The following is a 19,494-nucleotide window of genomic DNA, read 5'->3' as shown; positions in this document are numbered from 1 at the left end:
CTAAACTACATCTGATTATAATTAATTAAAGATTTTGTGGTGCTACTTTGGTAGACGGTTGCACGGATTTTTGGCGATTTACAGTGGTGCAGTTGTTGGCGCGGTTTTTACAGTCGTCAGCCATCTTGAAAAATGCTGTTTGTACGTATTTCACGCATAGTAAAATTATTTAAACAATCATTCATAATAAAATCATATTTTAAAAAAATGCAAAATTAAATTGTATTTTAATATTTAACAGCCATAAATAATGTTTAAAACATTAGATTAAATTTATAGATATTAAAACCAATTACTTTTAAAATAATGTGACGTCATTCATTACATCATTCACAACATAAAATTCCATAAAATATCATGAAAAATGATATTTTCTGGATAAATAAAAATAATAAAATAATAAATATTCTCATTAATTAATGATGATAAATAAAAATGAATTTAATTTTGCATTTTTATTTGAAATAAAAATGCAAAATTAAATTCATTTTTATTATTTAGAAGTTATAAATAATATTTTAAACACGGAATTTATGCATGATAAAACGCATTATATTTTAAATAAAATGACAACAAAGTATCGGTTACCATAAATAACATGTCCAGCAATTGGTTTACCATAAAGTCTTATCGCTCGCCCAAACAAATCGGCAGAAAATCGCCACAATCCGTGCAACCATCTACCAAAGTAGCACCGATTTTGTTAGTTTTATTTTACTAATAAAATTAGGATATAGTTTCGAATCCCTTCTGATAATACAGATAACCTTTTCTTACGTTTTTGATAAAAATTCCGTACAAGTATTACTGAAAATAAAAATATTAGCTACTGATCTCTACAAATAAGCATTATTTGGGCTAAACCTAATTAAAAGAAGTTGTTTAAATTTGCATTATAAGTTTTTTGATTTTTTTGAAATTATATTCTGAAGAAATGTAAATATGAGGAAGAATGTAAATTTTCCGTGTCATTTACTCAAGAAAAAAAAATCCTTCCTATTAACAATTATCCGGGAAACAACTTTTAGCCTTAATACGAATAAAAAATCCATTCTCTCTTCCTTCCCCATTTAATTTCTTTCCACATATATAAAAAATTTGTGATTATAAATTTTAGACACATTCGAATATCTTAGGAAACGCACACCCCGAACTGAAGGTAACGAGAAATTTAAGTATTATTAAAATACTACGAATGATTAAAAAATTATTAGAAATTAGATGCAACTAAATTATTCTGATTATGGCAAAGTACACACTGTGGCTACCTAATTAAGATAGGGATGCCTTCATCGAATGTATTTTACGGAAAACTGCCTAGAATTCATATAAGAAAACCCACGTCCGTGTAGTCAACCCATTCGCCAGAATTTGAGCTTCGGTCGAACTACCAGCGTTCAGCGGTTTTACCAACTGAGGAACTGGTGGATTTCAAAGAAAGTAATTAGATGTCTCATCAGATTTTCTCAACCTACATTTATGAATATAAAAGCTACAAACCATTCTCAGATAAAATAAGCACTGTACGGCAGGTTGGTTCTGCATATTCACAAATAAGCTACTTATTCAATCAATCACATTTATTTACAATTTACTTAGCGAAGAAAAAAGAACATTCCACAAAAACATATCACGCCTCGTTTATGCACGCTAGCGATAACAGCACAAGCACGAGGGAAGACTAACTTACAACAAATCAGTTCACTTCATTTGAGAGAAAAGTACATAGTTGCAGCACTGCTATACATGAAAACACAAACAGTTAACATTTAATTTAAAAGTTCGTTGCATAGTTGCTGCATACTCCCTTCCCAGTGTCAACGATATCGTACAGGGAAATGAACATGACGCCCAGAACGTGTAGTCTTAGGTTGCACTTTTGTTGCAGGCTGTGCTGAAGTTGTGATATCAGATGGACAATCATTTGATGGAGTATCTGGGTTAAGTGGCGAATCATGTACCACAGTGCCCTGCAAACGGTGAGATGAAGTTAATGAAGCGATTGGTTTACCCCTGTTCAGAACATAAGCTGACTTTACACGATCAATGGATACCGGTACAGTTTTGCCATTTATGTCTAGGTAAGAGACCCTCTCTGTTCTACGAACAACTAAAAATGGTCCATCATAAGGAGGTTGAAGTGGGCGTCTCACCATATCATGACGAACAAAAACATGGGTAGCTGTGGCTAAATCACGGTGTATAAAGGTTTTGCTATCACCATGTCTCTTGGGTGGTATGGGGCGAAGTGTTTGTATAAGTGCACCTAAGTGGCTGACAAAATCTGTGGTGTCAACCGGTTGTTGAGCAAGAACCAGGAACTCCCCAGGCAGACGAATGGTGGTGCCCAAAACCAAATCTGCTGGTGTGCAACCCAAATCTCCTTTCAAAGCAGCTCGAAAACCAAGAAGGATCACAGGAAGGATTTCAGTCCACCGCTTAGTGGCATGGCACTTGATAGCAGTCTTAAGAGGTCGATGCAATTCCTCTATTAACCCATTCGACTGGGGGTGGTAACTAGTCGTCCTGGATCTCTGAATTCCCAGGTGATGAGTGAGAGAGCGAAAAAGTGAAGCTTCAAATTGGCGTTCTTGGTCAGTTGTCACAGTAGAAGGCACTCCATACCTGGAGACCCAGCATGTGAAAAATGCTTCTACAACAGTTTCAGCAGAGATATCCTTGAGTGGTTGAGCTTCTGGCCATCGAGAGAAACGATCAATTAAAGTCAAGCAGTAAGAATAATCATTTGAGGAAAGGAGAGGGCCTATAAGGTCCAAATGAACATGGTCAAATCTTTTAGAAGGCTCCTTAAAACTTGCCAAAGGTGCTTTTGTATGGCGATGAATTTTAGTCTTTTGACATGGGATGCAACACTTGGTCCATTCAACTATATCCGATAACATTTTAGGCCAAACAAATCGTGACCGCACAATGTGTTGTGTTTTGCGTACACCAGGGTGAGCCATGTTGTGTAATGAGGCAAAAACATCCTGGGGAAACTGTGTTGGGACATAGGGACGAACTTGCCAGTCGATACATCACAGAATAGATGTTTGATTCCGGGAGAGTAATTTTTTTAACTGCAGGGATGTGTCTGATGACAGTAAGGACTTCAACTCATCATCCAATGTTTGTGCTTTAGCTATTTCAGAATAATCAACTGACGCAGGAAGAGTTAAGGCAGCTATACTGGACATGACATCTGCAGGAATATTCTCAGGCCCTGGAATGTGCTGTATGTTAGTTGTGAATTGCGACATGAAATCTAAATGCCTCACCTGGCGTGAAGAGCACTTGTCATTCTTTTGACGGAAAGCATATACCAGAGGCTTATGATCAGTAAAGAGGAAAAACTCTCTAGCCTCCAACATATGTCTGAAATGGCGAATGGATGCATAAGCAGCAAGGAGCTCCCGGTCATAAGCACTGTACCGAGTTTCTGCTGTACTGAGCTTCCTCGAGAAAAAAACCTAAGGGCTGCAATTTGGAGTCTACAACCTGATGCAATGCACCACCAATAGCATGATCAGATACATCTACATGCAAAGCAAGTGGGGCAGTTGGAGAAGGATGGGCAAGTAACGTGGCATTACCTAGAGCTTGTTTGCATTTTTTAAAAGCCAAGCCTCGGTTGCAAAAGTCCAAATAATTGGTTTCTTTGAATTTTTCTTGCCAGAAGACCCCTTTAAAACGTCACTTAACAAAGTCTGGTTGTCTGCTGCATGAGGCAAAAACCTACTATAGAAATTAGTTAGGCCTATAAAATTACGCAAATTACCAATAGTTTCAGGCAACTTAAAATCTAGGACTGCTTGGACTTTATTTTGCAAGGGTTTATCCCCTTCTGGGCTTATATGGTGACCAAGAAACTCCAGCTCAGTAATACCAAACACACATTTTGAAACATTTAACTTGAGACCGTAAGTACTCAATCTTTGAAATATAGCCGGAAAGTGCTTCTTATGTTCCACTGCATCATTTGAAAAACATAGTATATCATCAACATAAACATAAAAAAATGGGAGAGCCCTTAGGACCTCGTGCATAAAGCGCATGAAGGTTTGGGGTGCATTCACTAAGCCAAAACACAGATGAGTATACTCGTAGAGACCCCATGGGTTGTCACTGCTGTTTTAGGAATGTCATCGTCTGCAATAGGAATTTGGTGAAATGCTTTAAAGATGTCTACTTTTGAGAAAATGGATTTACCGTAGAGTGAATGAGCAAAGTCTTGAAGGTACGGAATAGGATAACTATCAAATTCAGTCACAAATTCAGCTTGCGGTAATCTCCAACCGGACGAACTGCAGAATCTTGCTTAGGGACGACATGCAATGGTGAACTCCATGGACTCTTGGAAGGACGAATTATACCTTCATCCAGGAGGAATTAGAACTCAGATTTCACTGCTTCGTGCAGCTTGGGATGGAGTAGTCTCGGTTTTGAAGTCACAGGTGGTCCACGGGTCAAGATATGATGCACTGTATTATGAGGAACAGTCTGCTTAATTAGAGTAGGATTTGTTATATCTGGAAACTCAGAAAGTAAGGAGTCATAATCTGAATTAACAGAAACAGTGACAATAGAAGGTTGGCTTTTGTGAGCAACATTGCCATAAGTAAATAGTGAAGTTTCAGGATTTATAAGACACTGCCGTTTCAAATCAACAAGAAGATTAAAATGTTTCAAAAAATCTGCACCAGTGATAGGAGAAGTTACATCAGCAATCACAAATGTCCATGAGATGGGCTTCCGGAGACCCAAGTCGACCTGTCTGCGCACGAATATCCATATGCAGGAATTTTAGAATTGTTGGCAGCAAAAAGGCCAAATGTTTCACAACAGTTTCTCTTATCTTTAGGAGAAGGAGATAACACTGAGATCTCACTACCAGAATCAACCAAAACTTTTTGGCCAGTCTTCCTGTCGAGAAGAAATAATCGACTGAACTTTTTGGATACTTCCGTCATCCCAGCTATGACGGGAGTTACAGATTTTTTTGCTGTTGGTACGCGCAAGGCTTGGCACATTTGCGTGCCTTCTCACCAAAACAATTATGATAGAAACACACATTATTGGAAGTATTACCTTTCCTGAAGCAAGAGGTTGAGCGACTTCGGAACCTAGTTGTCCTCCGAGCATGGGAAAATTCAGAAACATGGCTTGTGAGTTCTTCGATCTGCCTGGCTAGAGTTTCAGTTGTGATGGCATTGTGATCCAAGGACGTTCCAGCTCCAGACGTAGCACAGATTGCGCTAGGTTGAACAACCTCAGCGAGTTTATCAGCTTGTAAGGATTATGTTAATTTTATTAACAGTTAAATTTTAAGTTAAAGTTCCTTTCCTGTCAAATTCTTAACTTCAACTTACTACTTCCGGCCAGAACGTAGTTTTGAAATTTGCTGAATATTTAATGAGAAGGAGCGGTATTTAAACCACGAAGTTACTTACCGAGAGAGAGAGAGAGAAACAGAGTTTCTGAACTACGCGCGTCTGCGCTTTTTGGCCGCTCTCTCTCTCAAAGCTGTTATACGCTCGGCCGTACTCAGGCCCTTGCTAAGCTTCGTAGTGAAATAGGTTAAGGGGCGAACTCTCATTGTACCTTGATAGCTTTGACTATACTTAGTTAGTTAATCTTAGTTTTAGTTTAATTCTTAGTCTTTTAAGTTCAAGTCCAAAGTGCGGACTTTTATTTGTTCACTCCCAGGCGGAGTTTTTGTTAAATCTTATAGAAATAATAAAGGGTTATTTACCCTTCTCACTTGTTATTTCCTGTCTTCGAACTCTAGCGATTATTCGCTTATCAGTTCCTAGGTTCCTCACTTCCAACATTAACTTACAATTTCAAGTGAGGGACCTTACAATTGGCGCCCGAAAAGAATTCTAAACGGACCATGTCGTTAGAGTCCGGGAAGTTTAGGTTGACCCCTCCGACCTTTCAGGTCCCTACAACATCCACGAATCCAGTAGAAGGGTTTGGATTCCTCGTGGAAACGCTGCATGCAGCCATGAAACCCACAGCCACTTTCGATGGCAAGGGCTCAGTCCTGACATTTTTGGAACAACTAGACCTACATTTCACCTTACACCCTGTGAATCAGCTACAAAAATTGATCATCGCTACGGCAGCCTTAAAAGGTCAAGCCCTTAGCTGGCAGAAGAGTATAGGAAAGTTCTTGTCGGGGGACCCAGGATCTGAATCATATAACTGGGAAAATTTCAAATCTGCATTAATAAAAGCATTTCCAGTGGTTAAAGATCGTGCGAAGCTTGAATCAGAACTGTATAGTAAATACCAAGGCGCTTTCGAGGATTTGACAGAGTTCATTTTAAGAAAAGTACATATTTTTAATTTATTATACGGGAAAAGGCCCGATAAAGAAATTATCGAACTAATTCTACCGCGTCTTCTACCGTCAGCGCAAGATTTTCTCGAAGTGCGTAATCCGCAAACGTTAGAAATTCTGTTCCAGCTTGCAATGAAATTTCAAAGTAGAAGAAACGCAGAGAAAGCGCGTGCAAGTCCGTTTGGCCAGTACTCAAGATTTACTCCCCAAAAGAAACCACAAGTTCAGTACAAGGCATATCGGCAGACGGGAAAAAGTGAAAAGTTTAATAGCAAGAACGCAGATAAAACTAAGGGCGGTGGATATAAAAATCAGCGAAAAGAGGCGGCAGGAAATCAGACTTTAAACGCAAACCGGTGATCGAGAAGGGGCAACGGTCACCGAGTAGGACAGAAGACCCCTCAGAAATTTGCTTAAATACAGTCGTAGTACAAAATCCTGCTATGCCGGAGATACAGATTTTGGTAAATAATGTACCAACCCACTGTACTCCTGGACACAGGGGCACAATGTTCATTCCCATCGGAAATTTTTTTCAAAAACCATTTTCGTCGTTACAGACTGTTTAAAGCCACGGGACAGAAAGTAATTGCCGCCCAAGGCAAACAGTGCGTATGTTTGGGGAAAACCGCACTGCATGTTCAGATTAAAAACGAGGTCCTAAAAATTAATTTTTTAGTCGTGAAAAATTTACTCACATCAGTGATATTGGGGATCGATTTTTTACGCGCATCCGGCGCAAATCTTAATTTTCAGAATTCTACGTTTCAGGTGCACATGGACCCGGTACAAGAAGGTGAAGGTTCCATGCCGGAATTGAATCTGGATCATTTGAAGTTAGAAGAGAAAAAGAAGATTGAAGAATTGGTAAGAAAATTTAATTCTTTGTTTAACGAAAAACCTGGGTTTTGTCAGTTAGTTAGTCATAGACACTGGGAATGCCCCTCCAGTCCGGTCAAAACCTTACCGTTACGATAAAGTAAAAGAAGAAATTTTGGAAACCCATATAAAAAATATGTTAAAGAATAAAATAATTGTACCAAGCACGAGCCCTTACGCAAGTCCGGTGGTCCTTTGTAGAAAAAAGAACGGACTACCGCCTGAACACCCGGACGCGTATAGGTTTGCAGTTGATTATCGCAAGTTAAACAGTATAACAAAATAATCCACATATCCCCTACCAATAATTGATGAAATCATCAGAAACATTCGCTCGACTAAATTTATGACAACCCTAGACCTCACGTCGGGTTACTTTCAAATAGCCGTGAAGCCGGAGGATGTCCAGAAGACCGCGTTTATAACAAAGTCCTGCGTCCATGCCTTTTTAAGAATGCCCTTTGGTTTGAGCGGAGCGCCAGCTACGTTCCAAAAAGATATGGACATAGTCTTAAAGAAGGTTTTAGGTAAAAGTACAGTAATTTATCTTGACGATATCATAGTTACCATTACCAAACATTAGAGGAACATTTGAAACATCTTGAAGAAGTTTTTCTTTACTTAACGAGGCCGGTTTCAAAATAAATGCAAGAAAATGCAAGTTTGCGGCGAAGGAATTACGATACCTCGGGTACAAAATCTCGAATAAGGGAATAGAGACTGATGATTAAAAAATTAAGTCAATTAAAAGTTATCCTCCCCCAAATACGGCTAAGAAATTGTCTTCATTTTTGGGCTTATGTTCCTATTATAGAATGTTTATAAAAGACTTCGCGAAAATAGTTGAGCCTCTTCTAGTGCTAAAAAGAAAGAAAAGTAGATTTTCTTGGACAGCCGAAGCGAACACCGCGTTTGAACAATTAAAGAATGCCCTAATCAATGCCCCAATCCTTAAATTCCCAGAAGGCGAGCAAGGTCTAGAAATTTCAGCGGATGCATCCGATTATGCAGTTGGAGCGGTGCTCTCCCAAAATGGGCAACCTATAGCTTTCTTTTCGAAAACCTTGAATGCTACACAAAGGAACTATTCCGCTACTGAGTGAGAAACGCTCGCTGTGCATTTCAGAAGTTTCGGATCTACTTCGGAAGTTCACCGATAACGGTCTACTCAGATCATGCGGCAGTGGGTCGCTTGTATTCAGGAAAGAATTTATCGCCTCGCTTGATACGTTAGACCTTAAAATTACAAGAGTTCAACCTAATTATAAAATATACTCCGGGAAAGGAAAACTTGGTCGCCGATGCCACTTTCGCGAATAAAAATTGATGAAGAGGGAAACACTATCAAGTGTGCCATGCTCACCTCAAAAGTTATTGAGTCCCGTGAAACGATAATCGAAGAATTAAAAAAGGATCCAGAGTTTAAAGACATTTACGCATACTTGGAAGACCCTGAAAAATTTGAACATATAGATTTAACAGCTATCCGCAATAGGGCACAGCATTATGAAATAATCGACAAATTGTTATTTTACACAAAAGTAACTAATGAAAATCAGGAATACCGACCAGTAATCCCAGTGAGTCTACGTTTAAGTATCATAGAGGAGTTACACGATCTACCTTCTGCAGCACATTTCGGAATACGAAAAACACTAAAGAGGGTACGCGAAGCGGTTTATTTTCCGCAATTACAGAAAGTTGTTACGGCGTATGTTAAGTAGTGCCATATGTGCCAATTAATAAACGATGTTAATTACAGCCCGGCCGGGTATTTAAAAAACATAAAGACCACTTTTCCAAACGAAATAGTTGGAATAGATTTGCTAGGACCCTACCCTAGGACAAAAATAAATAAAAACAGATATCTTTTAACAATCGTTGACCATTTTTCAAAATGGGTAGAAATTGTCCCTCTTAAACGAGCTAAAATAGTCGCAGATTCTTTCTTAAATAAATATATATTAAAATACGGGGCCCCACTAAAAGTAATATCAGATAATGGAAAACAGTTTGTTAGTAGTATATTTAAAAATCTGTGCACAGGACTTGGCATACGCCATCTAAAAATGGTACCATATAGACCGCAGTCGAATATAGCGGAACGCGTAAATAAGAATATTGTAAAAATTATCAGAGGATATGTGAAATTTCATGATCGCTGGACATGCTGGACAATGAGTTAGGTTTTGCCTTGAGAACCGCAAAACATGATACTACGCAGAAAACCCCCGCGGAGTTATTTTTAGGAATTAAAATCATAACGCCGTTGGATAAGCTATTCTTTGTACAACAGCGACAAGAAGAATTTAAGTTAAAAGACGTTCAAAAAAATTATTGACGAAGCTATTAAAAGTTCTGATATAGCAAGACAAAAACAAAAGATTTAATATGATAGAAATAGAAGGGAATTGGAATATACAGTTTGACAAAAAGTGCTGAAGCTGAAATATTCGTTATCGTCGGTACCAGAAAACAGAGTGGCGAAGTTTGAGCCCATGTTTGAAGGGCCGTACATGGTGGAAAGAATAAGAGAAGCCACGTTTTATTTAAAGGCCGAAAATGGCCAACAACTGGTGGCAAATATCGATCAGTTAAAACCTTATTACAGCCGCACTGACTTCAAAATATTGCAGGATTTATTACAGGATTCTGGAAGTAAGGAGAGAAGCCCCCCAGCTCAGGAGTACAGCTCGAGTCCCCCAACGCAAAAAAGAAAGCAGAGCCAACAAACTTCGACCAGGGAAACCCATACCACTAAGGCTACAAGCGCACAAAAAAGGAGGAAATTAGCACCGACAGATCAACGAGTCAGAACCCAGGATGCTGCAAAAACTCAAGTGCCATCGACCACACGAGGGAGGCCTACTGACAAGGTTCCAGGAAAGGAGAAAACTCAACGACGAATTAAAAGTAGACGTAAACAACAGTTTCCAGCATCAACAACTACAAGGCAGACCCAAGGAGGACCAGCGTGGAGAACGAAAAGCAAAAAAAGACCTGTAGACACAACCGTGCCGGAGCAACAAGTTAGAAGGGCCAAGAGAAGATTCAAAGACCCTGAAGCACGGAGAGCCCCACCGGAGTCAAAAAAGGAAATTGGCATTCCAGAATCCACAACCTGCCCGGAAGAGTCCCAGATTCCTACATAAAGGACAGAAAAGGAAAGCACTGGAACTGAAGAGCGGAACATCGAACATCGAGAAGAAGAGTGGAGGTTATCAGGTTTTCTACATTTGATCAATTCTGTAAAGACAGGATGCAGGAGTACAGAAAAAGATAAGTGAAAATATTTTTGCTAATTTTTCTTTTAAGTTCAAATTATATCATATTGTGATAAGTTGCTAAAGCTGTTTAGAAAATTTAAATCGCAGATAGCGATATTTTGTAAATGTTCCTAAGCACAGATTTTTATGTTAGTAATTTGGCGAGAAGCTACTAGCGTTAAATACTTTTTGTTAAGTGTGTGTGTGTGTGTGTGATTATGGCAAAGCCTCGAGGGCTATCTGCCTAAGAGGAGGGATGCCTTCGTGGAGGACTTTCTAAGGGAAACTGGCTCGTATACACGTTACACATGGGGAAAACCACGAAAACGCCCATGCAGCCAGCCCGTTCGCGGGATTCGAACCTCGGACCGAACTACCAGTGTTCAGCGACTTTACCGCTCGGCCGCTGGTGGGCACTTTTTGTTAAGAACTCGCAAGTTGCGAAAAGTAAGTTCTGAATAAGTTTAGTCGGAAGACTATTGGAATACTATAATATGTTAACGTAAAGTTACAATTTCGTGTAAATTTTGGTAAAGTGTAATTAAGCAACTATGACTGTTGATGTGAAATGAATTCAAATGTGTAAATATTTAAATGGGTACTTACGTATTACCGCAACCAGGTTGGCGCGATTTGTATGTTTGAGTAAAAAAGTATGAATAGAAAGAAAATATACATTTATTAATTACAGATAATTTTTAATACAGTTTTTTAATATTATTTTGTTTTAAAATATAAAATAGCAATTAAACCCTTCCGGTTTCGAATTTGAATAAGTTGCAGAATTATTTTTTCGGCGGAAATCTCTTCGCTATTGCTTTTAGCACTGATTGAAAACCGTATTCGCCATAACCATGTACAAGTCGACTTATTTTTACTTAAAAAAACATCCCAGAATTGCACAAAAATGGCATTGCGCACACTCATGACTTTATCCATGTACACTGCTATTTTGCATGTGGAGATTCACAAAATTTTCCTGCATTTTAGTGCAAATTTTTGTAATTTATGAGAAAATAGCAGTGTACATGGATAAAGTCAAGAGTGTGCGCAATGCCATTTTTGTGCAATTCTGGGATGTTTTTTTAAGTAAAAATAAGTCGACGTGTACATGGTTATGGCGAATACGGTTTTCAATCAGTGCTAAAAGCAATAGCGAACAGATTTCCGCCGAAAAAATAATTCTGCAACTTATTCAAATTCGAAACCGGAAGGGTTTAATTGCTAATAAATTTCAAAAATTTGCACGAAAATGCAGGAAAATTTTGTGAATCTCCACATGCTTTTTTTACAAAACTACGTATAACACGTAGGGTTGCCATAAGTACGGTCGCCAAATTTGGCAATTTATGCGAATTTAGGCCTGGTTGCGTTAATATGTAAGTACCTTTAAATGTTCATGTTCATGTAGAAATGTTTGATCTTCCTGTGGAAATATCGTAAAGATTAAAAGGACATAGAAAATAATTTTTTTTTCTGTGTGTGGGAGTTAAGGAAGAATGTGATATTGATATATATGTGTTTAATGTTAGGCTCTCCAGTTAACACGATTAAAAGTAAAATATAAGCTTTTGCTTACTACAACAGGAAACAGTTTTCGTGTAGGGAGTCTTGGCAGGTCTAGTGTGTCAAATTTTAACAAAGTTAGGTGTTGTGTAGCGGTAGTTTGTTCGCGGTAACACAACATAGAAGACCCTAAGTACATTTCAGTACATTTGCTGGAGAGCATGGGTGAAATAAATCTGTAGATGAATGAAAGTGCATAAGAGCCAAATAATGAATTAAAAGCGTAAAGCTAGGATTTAAAATCAAGTTTTGTAAAAATGCATTACTAATGACATTTCCTTTCAGATATGGAAGGATCAAGACCTGAAATAAGTCTAGCTGAATAAAGAGTATGTAGGAAGAATATTTATGTCAAGATAAAATGTCCAGAAAGAATTCATTGTAAATTTTTATTTTTCCTAGCTTTAGTCTAACTTTTAGATTGTTGTAAAGTTGGCCCTAAAAACGAAACTTTAAAGCCATTTAGTTTATGTAAAAGTTGAAAGAGTGTAGTTATTGTAAGTTTCAGACTTTAAAGTCTTAAACAAGGTCGTTTTGAGACCTTATTTTTCGAGTATTTAAAGTCTGGTCGGAAGCTATGTAAGGATTATGTTAATTTTATTAACAGTTAAATTTTAAGTTAAAGTTCCTTTCCTGTCAAATTCTTAACTTCAACTTCCTACTTCCGGCCAGAACGTAGTTTTGGAATTTGCTGAATATTTAATGAGAAGGAGCGGTATTTAAACCACGAAGTTACTTACCGAGACAGAGAGAGAAACAGAGTTTTTGAACTACGCGCGTCTGCGCTTTTTGGCCGCTCTCTCTCTCAAAGCTGTTATACGCTCGGCCGTACTCAGGCCCTTGCTAAGCTTCGTAGTGAAATAGGTTAAGGGGCGAACTCTCATTGTACCTTGATATCTTTGGCTATACTTAGTTAGTTAATCTTAGTTTTAGTTTAATTCTTAGTCTTTTAAGTTCAAGTCCAAAGTGCGGACTTTATTTGTTCACTCCCAGGCGGAGTTTTTGTTAAATCTTATAGAAATAATAAAGGGTTATTTACCCTTCTCACTTGTTGTTTCCTGTCTTCGAACTCTAGCGATTATTCGCTTATCAGTTCCTAGGTTCCTCACTTCCAACATTAACTTAGAATTTCAAGTGAGGGACCTTACAAGCTATAATTGCTAGCTTATTAAGTGTTTCAGAAAAAGCAGACAGAACTGTTTCGATACGGGCTGGCATCCGTTGCATCCATAAATTTTGCAAAAAGTCATCATTCAGCTGTTTTCCAGAAAGCTCTTTCATTTTCCGTAGGAGATGACTAGGCCGTTCATCCCCCAACTGAAGTTCAGTGAGGAGTTTTTTTAATTTTCTTGTGTTCAGAATCTTCAAATTCACTGATGAGCCTCTCAAGACAGTTTTTTTATATTTGTCCGAGTCCAGGGGGTTTAGTACGATATTTGAGACGTGCGACAGAGTTTCCGCATCTATATTTGCTATAAGAGCTGAATATTTCGTTTCATCACTTGTAATTCCGCTGTAAATGAAAGCACTGTCACATTGTGCTATCCACAACCGCACATTAGCCTTCCAGAAAGGTGGAATGCGAAGTGCAACTTTCGCTACTTGGCTCTGCTGATCGGGTGGAGGCATCGCTAGTATGTGGAAATAGTTCCGAAGAGCAGAAACAATATAATTGCAATTATCCAGAAAGCGAAGTCGCCACAGTGGAATAGGCTTATCACAGCAAGGCTTGGCGAAGCATGTGACCAATTAACGTAACTTATTTTTTGTCCATAGGTCACCAATTACGGCAGGTTGGTTCTGCATGTTCACAAATAAGCTACTTATTCAATCAATCACATTTATTTACAATTTACTTAGCGAGGAAAAAAGAATATTTTATAAAAACATATCACGCCGCGTTTATGCACGCTAGCGATAACAACACAAGCATGAAGAAGACTAACTTACAACAAATTAGTTCACTTCATTTGAGAGAAAAGTACAGAGTTTAGTTGCAGCACTGCTATACATGAAAACACACACAATTAACATTTAATTTAAAAGTTCGTTGCATAGTTGCTGCAACTGCTTAGCAATCGAATTATTTCACAAGTATGGCCAGGTTCTCATACAGCAAAAAAAAAAAAAAATTACATGCCTTTGCATACTGCAACATAGATCTACAGCACATTATCTGAAGTCGAGTTCTTCATACTAAACATGACCAGTACATCTTCCATAACGAAACACGTGATCACGTCAGAATCCCCAATATTAGGATTATTTGCCATAATCGCTTGAATAATACTGGAACCAACGCCTTGATATGCAAGTCATGCATCAGTTTTACGCCTTTCACTCTCTTACGAGTTTCTCATGATCGAAGCTGTATTGACAGTGACTAAAAATACACATGCTCAAACTTCTCTTACCATCTCAGAGCATTAACCCTCCCAAAAAATGAATTAGTACTACTAAACAAATACAAAATTCTCAAACACTGCTTGTCACCCCTCAGCATACAATCCTCCCAGTATAAGAACTGGCACAAGGCATTTTGATTTCCTTTTTAATAATGGTATGCCTATCCTTCATGCTAGCGATTTAGACGCTAAATTAAAGGCTTGAAATAGTAAAAAAATAAATAAATAAATAAATTGTATTAATGGCTTTAATCAAGCTTACTTAATCATACTTAGTAACTAAGTTCTAGAGACATTAGGTGTTTTTGAAGCAAGAGACGTAAAAAATCAGAAATGCCCTCGCCGGAACTCGAACCTGGACTTCTCCAATACGGGACCAGTGTGCTACCGTTACACCACGAAAGCATACAGGAAGGAGGGAGAAAGTACCTTATATACTCTGCCTTTTAACCTTCTAAAACCGGGCCGAAATTCTCATAATATAGCCTTCAGACCAGCGCGATCCGAAACAGTTTTGCCCCCTCTTTGACATTTTCCTAATGAGAAAAGTCGTTAGTTCCCCTCCATGGATGAAGTAAAATTTACATGTTTGTCGGACGCTTACGTCCCATAGTAGAGGGGTTGCTAGATTTGCAATTTTTTCGATGATTATTTTGCTTTCATTTAAATGAAGTTCTAAATAAATATGCAGTACTGGATGCATATCCAGTGCACACTTTATTTAGAACAAAATGTATGCAATGTTTATATTTCACTCACTATTTCTAATCAATCTCGTAAATAATTTGAGTTACAGTTTTGCCCCCTCTTTGACATTTTCCTAATGAGAAAAGTCGTTAGTTCCCCTCCATGGATGAAGTAAAATTTACATGTTTGTCGGACGCTTACGTCCCATAGTAGAGGGGTTGCTAGATTTGCAATTTTTTCGATGATTATTTTGCTTTCATTTAAATGAAGTTCTAAATAAATATGCAGTACTGGATGCATATCCAGTGCACACTTTATTTAGAACAAAATGTATGCAATGTTTATATTTCACTCACTATTTCTAATCAATCTCGTAAATAATTTGAGAATTTTTTAACGTTGTTTTCACTCTTCATTTATATTCGCGTATTTTCGTATTAGAAATTAGAAAGCGAGAACAAAATTTAACAAAATACAGTAAATACGGACTAGATTTGTAAGTCTGCAGGCTGGAATGCGATTTTTAATAACATATTTTCATTAATAAAATACTGGTAATGACTAATTTAATGAAATAATAATAATAATATTTATTACCATTAGATGATTAGAATGAGATTCAATACAATTAGATTTTGAGATGAACTTACAGCAATAATAAAGCTTTACATAACAATAACAGATTTAAATCTGCTTTTTTCGATAATTTTGTTATTATAATATAAAAATCAAAATCCGAGATACATTGGTTGCGTTTAATCATTTAACTTTAACAAATATTACATTGGACTATCAGGCAAAGAAGGTATATCTTTAACGAGAATTTTTCTTTGTAAAATTGGCTTTTGTTTATGTTAGCAGAGAAAAAAATCCGTGACCTATACATGCAATCATCAAAAGAATTTTGAGAACAGTTTTAAATGTTCATGAAGAATTAATTATACGTCAATTTCTTTTCATAGGTAGAAATTTCGTCTAAAACCATCGTTATATCCAAAAGTTGAAGTCTGCTTCATTTTCAACGAATATTCTATTTGCACATAATATATTTTCTAATTTATTTTAGAAAGAGTAATCTTTCACGTTTTCAAAAGAATAAGGAAATACTGGGTGTTGACGCAATATAGTAAATCTGTTTTTCATATTTCTTCCAGTAATGAAAACGATTACCCTGGAATATTTTCAAAGCAAAATTAAGAAAACCGTTTACGCCAAATTTTGCATAAAGTATCTTCTCGTGTATTTTTTTATTTAAAGTGGGTAATTTTCTCTTTGAAAATATCAAAAATCATGAAGAGCACAATTAATTCATGAGAAATAACTTTGAAATGCAATAATTCCATCGTAATATGAATTAGTGGAGAAAAGTGCAATACAGTTTATTTATTCACAAATAATCCCCCTCATATGCGTAATTTATGTACTGTCGATTGTAGGTTAGTACATTAAACCGGTTATTTCAATACTTTTCCTTTATCAATATTTTTACGGGCTCTTCAGTAGAGCGGTAAAGGTGGCTGAACACTTGTAGCTCGCTTGGGTTTGAATCCCGGCTAAATAGTTGGATTCACGGTTTTTGTGTAACGTAAATGCAAGCCAGCTTCTCTTAGAAAGTCCTCCGCGAAGGCATAACTCCCCTTATACAGGTAATTGTTGTGTGCTTTGATGTAATTCAGTAAGCGAACAAAATTAATCCAATCAATACCGAAGAGTGGGTTGATTACATGTGGAGTTTTCCACCAGGAACGTAAATGCGAGCAATTTTCTCTTAAAAAGGTTTACACGAAAGCATCCATCCCCTTAAGCAGATAGCGTTCGCGTGCTTTTCCGTAATCCAATTCTAATTTTCATACATTTAATAGTAAGTTGACATACACCTTATTACAGACAAAATAACAACCTTTTTTAAAGATATTTTTTTATCAACTTGTCTGAATTCCCTTTATCTCTTGAGGAGTATAAGAATTTCAGCAAATAAAACTGGCCGAAATTTTATAAAATGTAACTGATGTTTTGATTCAATTTAGAAGTAACGTGAGCCAGACTGATATTTAAATACTTTTTGGCAGATCTCCTCCTAAAAGAGGGTCTAAAGATAAATTGATTTTATTTAATTTACAATCAATGAAAATCATTGAAAGCAATCACTGAATGAATGAAAATCACAAAAACTATTATGCATACAATTGTCTCTTATTTATCTCCTGATAAATCAGACAAAATTGCCTACATAATAGAAGCACTTTGAAAGAGTTAACAGTTCTTAAGGGTTCTTAAGGGTTTGAAAGAGTTAACAGTTCTTAAGGGTATATTTATGCACTCCAGAAAAAAACGTCAAAATAAAATCTTATTATTCATAAGTATGAAAAGGAAGTAAACGATAAAAACGGTTTTACCTATTTTCTAGAAGGGCATTAAATCTAAAATATTAATCTATTCTTATTTGTTATGATTAAAAAACATTAAATATGTTAAATATGCTTAAAATATATTAAATATGTTAAATATGCTTAAATTGCGTGCAAAATCGCTGACGGTTTAATCATAGCAAAAGTCAGTACTAAAAAAATTAGCATTAAAATTATGAGACAGATTGAGAAAGAGATGGCCTCTATTTAATTTTCAAGTATATTGGAGCGAGAGGAAACCTGCGGTTTTTGCCAAAATGTAGCCAAACTGATAAGAAGAGGGAAATAATGCGTAGCCAGCGGCTACTCTGAGCAGCGACAATGGACCACCCAAAGATCTACAGATAGACGATTCTCTAAAATGGGGAAAGCATGGATGGTACGACAGTTGTACCAATGCCGGCGTCTGAGAAAGTCATTCTCCTGGTACAACTGCTGTACCAGCCGGCTTCGAGAGGTTAAAGGGCAACCAGAGATTAGGGCAGCCAATCGCCAAATCCTGTTGGTGATGAATTATTGTCCACCACTCCTTTAGTTCGGGCGGCAAAATTGGTGATATGCCGTAGACGGAGCGAGAACATTCTAGAACGGATTCTTACCGGTCTTGAGAATGTTCTCAAAGACAAGTCAAAAGCTATAAATACACTGCGTTACGCGGAATAGCAGTTTCATCGTGAAGAGTATCTTGATTTCAGAAGTAGTGCTTTCAGATTAGCTTGAGAGTGATCAAACCGAGACGGGAGCTGTACTTTAAACTATCTTCACCTTTATAGCCTGAAGGCTGTGTTGCTAATCCTTTCAGCATGTTTATAGTAGTTTTTCGACGACTGTAACGCGTTTTTTGGAACTATTCTGTGAAATACTGACGGACAAACTGTATTTTGATTCTTCATCAAGTGTTGTCACCAATGACTCTAAATCCACGAACTCGTAGAAAGGTGGTCATGCGCCAACCTCTCAATGTCAGTTGCCAGTACAAGTGTTCAAATTTAAGCAACAAACTGGAAAACCATGATAAATCGTTATCTCTTTACGTAAATACGATAAGAGTTTGAAACCAGGTGATTCGATAAGAGTTTTACGTAAATTACGTAAATACGATAAGAGTTTGAAACTTTGATAAGAGTTCAGAGAGAACGGTTATTCAATGAACGATGATATATTAACTGAGATAGTCAAATTGTAAAATTGAGTTCGAGACGATATTTGCCAGAACTGCGTTATAGATCCATTGGCCGATCAGAAGCAGCTCAATCTCAGGCTGACGTTGCAGAATGGCTAAAAGTCAACCACTTCGGTAAGCCAGTTATGGAACCAATTTCTAACTACTGGTTTAACCTCTCGAAGACTTACGAAGAAGTCCAAGAGTTACCAATTCTGCAGATGACTGCTACACACTACGCAAAATAAATAAAATAAACGACGCACCAAGAAGGAGTTGTTCGATGGGAGACAAAAATTGGTGGATAGAAAGATTATGTACAGAATAGAAAATTATTAAAATTTCAGAACAATTGAAAGATTTAGATCTGAGTTACATAGTTGCAAAGTAACGAGCTCAATAAAGTGTTGACCCCCCTCTAGCCTGGATGCAAGCTGCCACACGGCGTGGCATACACTGATAAAGTTCCCGGATAGTCTCCTGCGGTATTTCTTGGCAAATTTGCTCCAGTTGTCGGGCTAGGTCATCAACATTCCCTGGTAGATGCAGTCGCCTTCCCATGATATCCCAGACATGCTCGATGGGAGAGAGATCTGCCTGGCTAAGGAAGTGTTTGGCAAGATGAAAGACAGCTCATAGCAACATGTGCCGTATGTGATCTGGCATTATCTTGCTGAAAAATAATGTAAGGATACTGCAAAAGGAAAGGTAACGAAACAGAATTTGTCGTCGACGTATGTCAAATTCTGTTCTGTTAGAATGCCGTCGACGTATC

General features: G+C 37.4%; 1 protein-coding gene across 1 annotated transcript in view; it reads right to left on the bottom strand.

Annotated features, from left to right (window-relative positions):
* Window positions 1-19,494, bottom strand: part of LOC118193877 (uncharacterized) — a 133,151-nt gene that overhangs the window by 71,061 nt on the left and 42,596 nt on the right. The window lies entirely within an intron of this gene.

The sequence above is a fragment of the Stegodyphus dumicola genome, chromosome 10 (genome assembly GCF_044657685.1).
Source record: "Stegodyphus dumicola isolate Sdum_Otavi_A_Nest chromosome 10, ASM4465768v1".
Classification (NCBI taxonomy): Eukaryota; Metazoa; Arthropoda; class Arachnida; order Araneae; family Eresidae; genus Stegodyphus; species Stegodyphus dumicola.
Note: the sequence above shows the minus strand (reverse complement) of the source record. Positions and strands in the feature narration are given on the sequence as shown.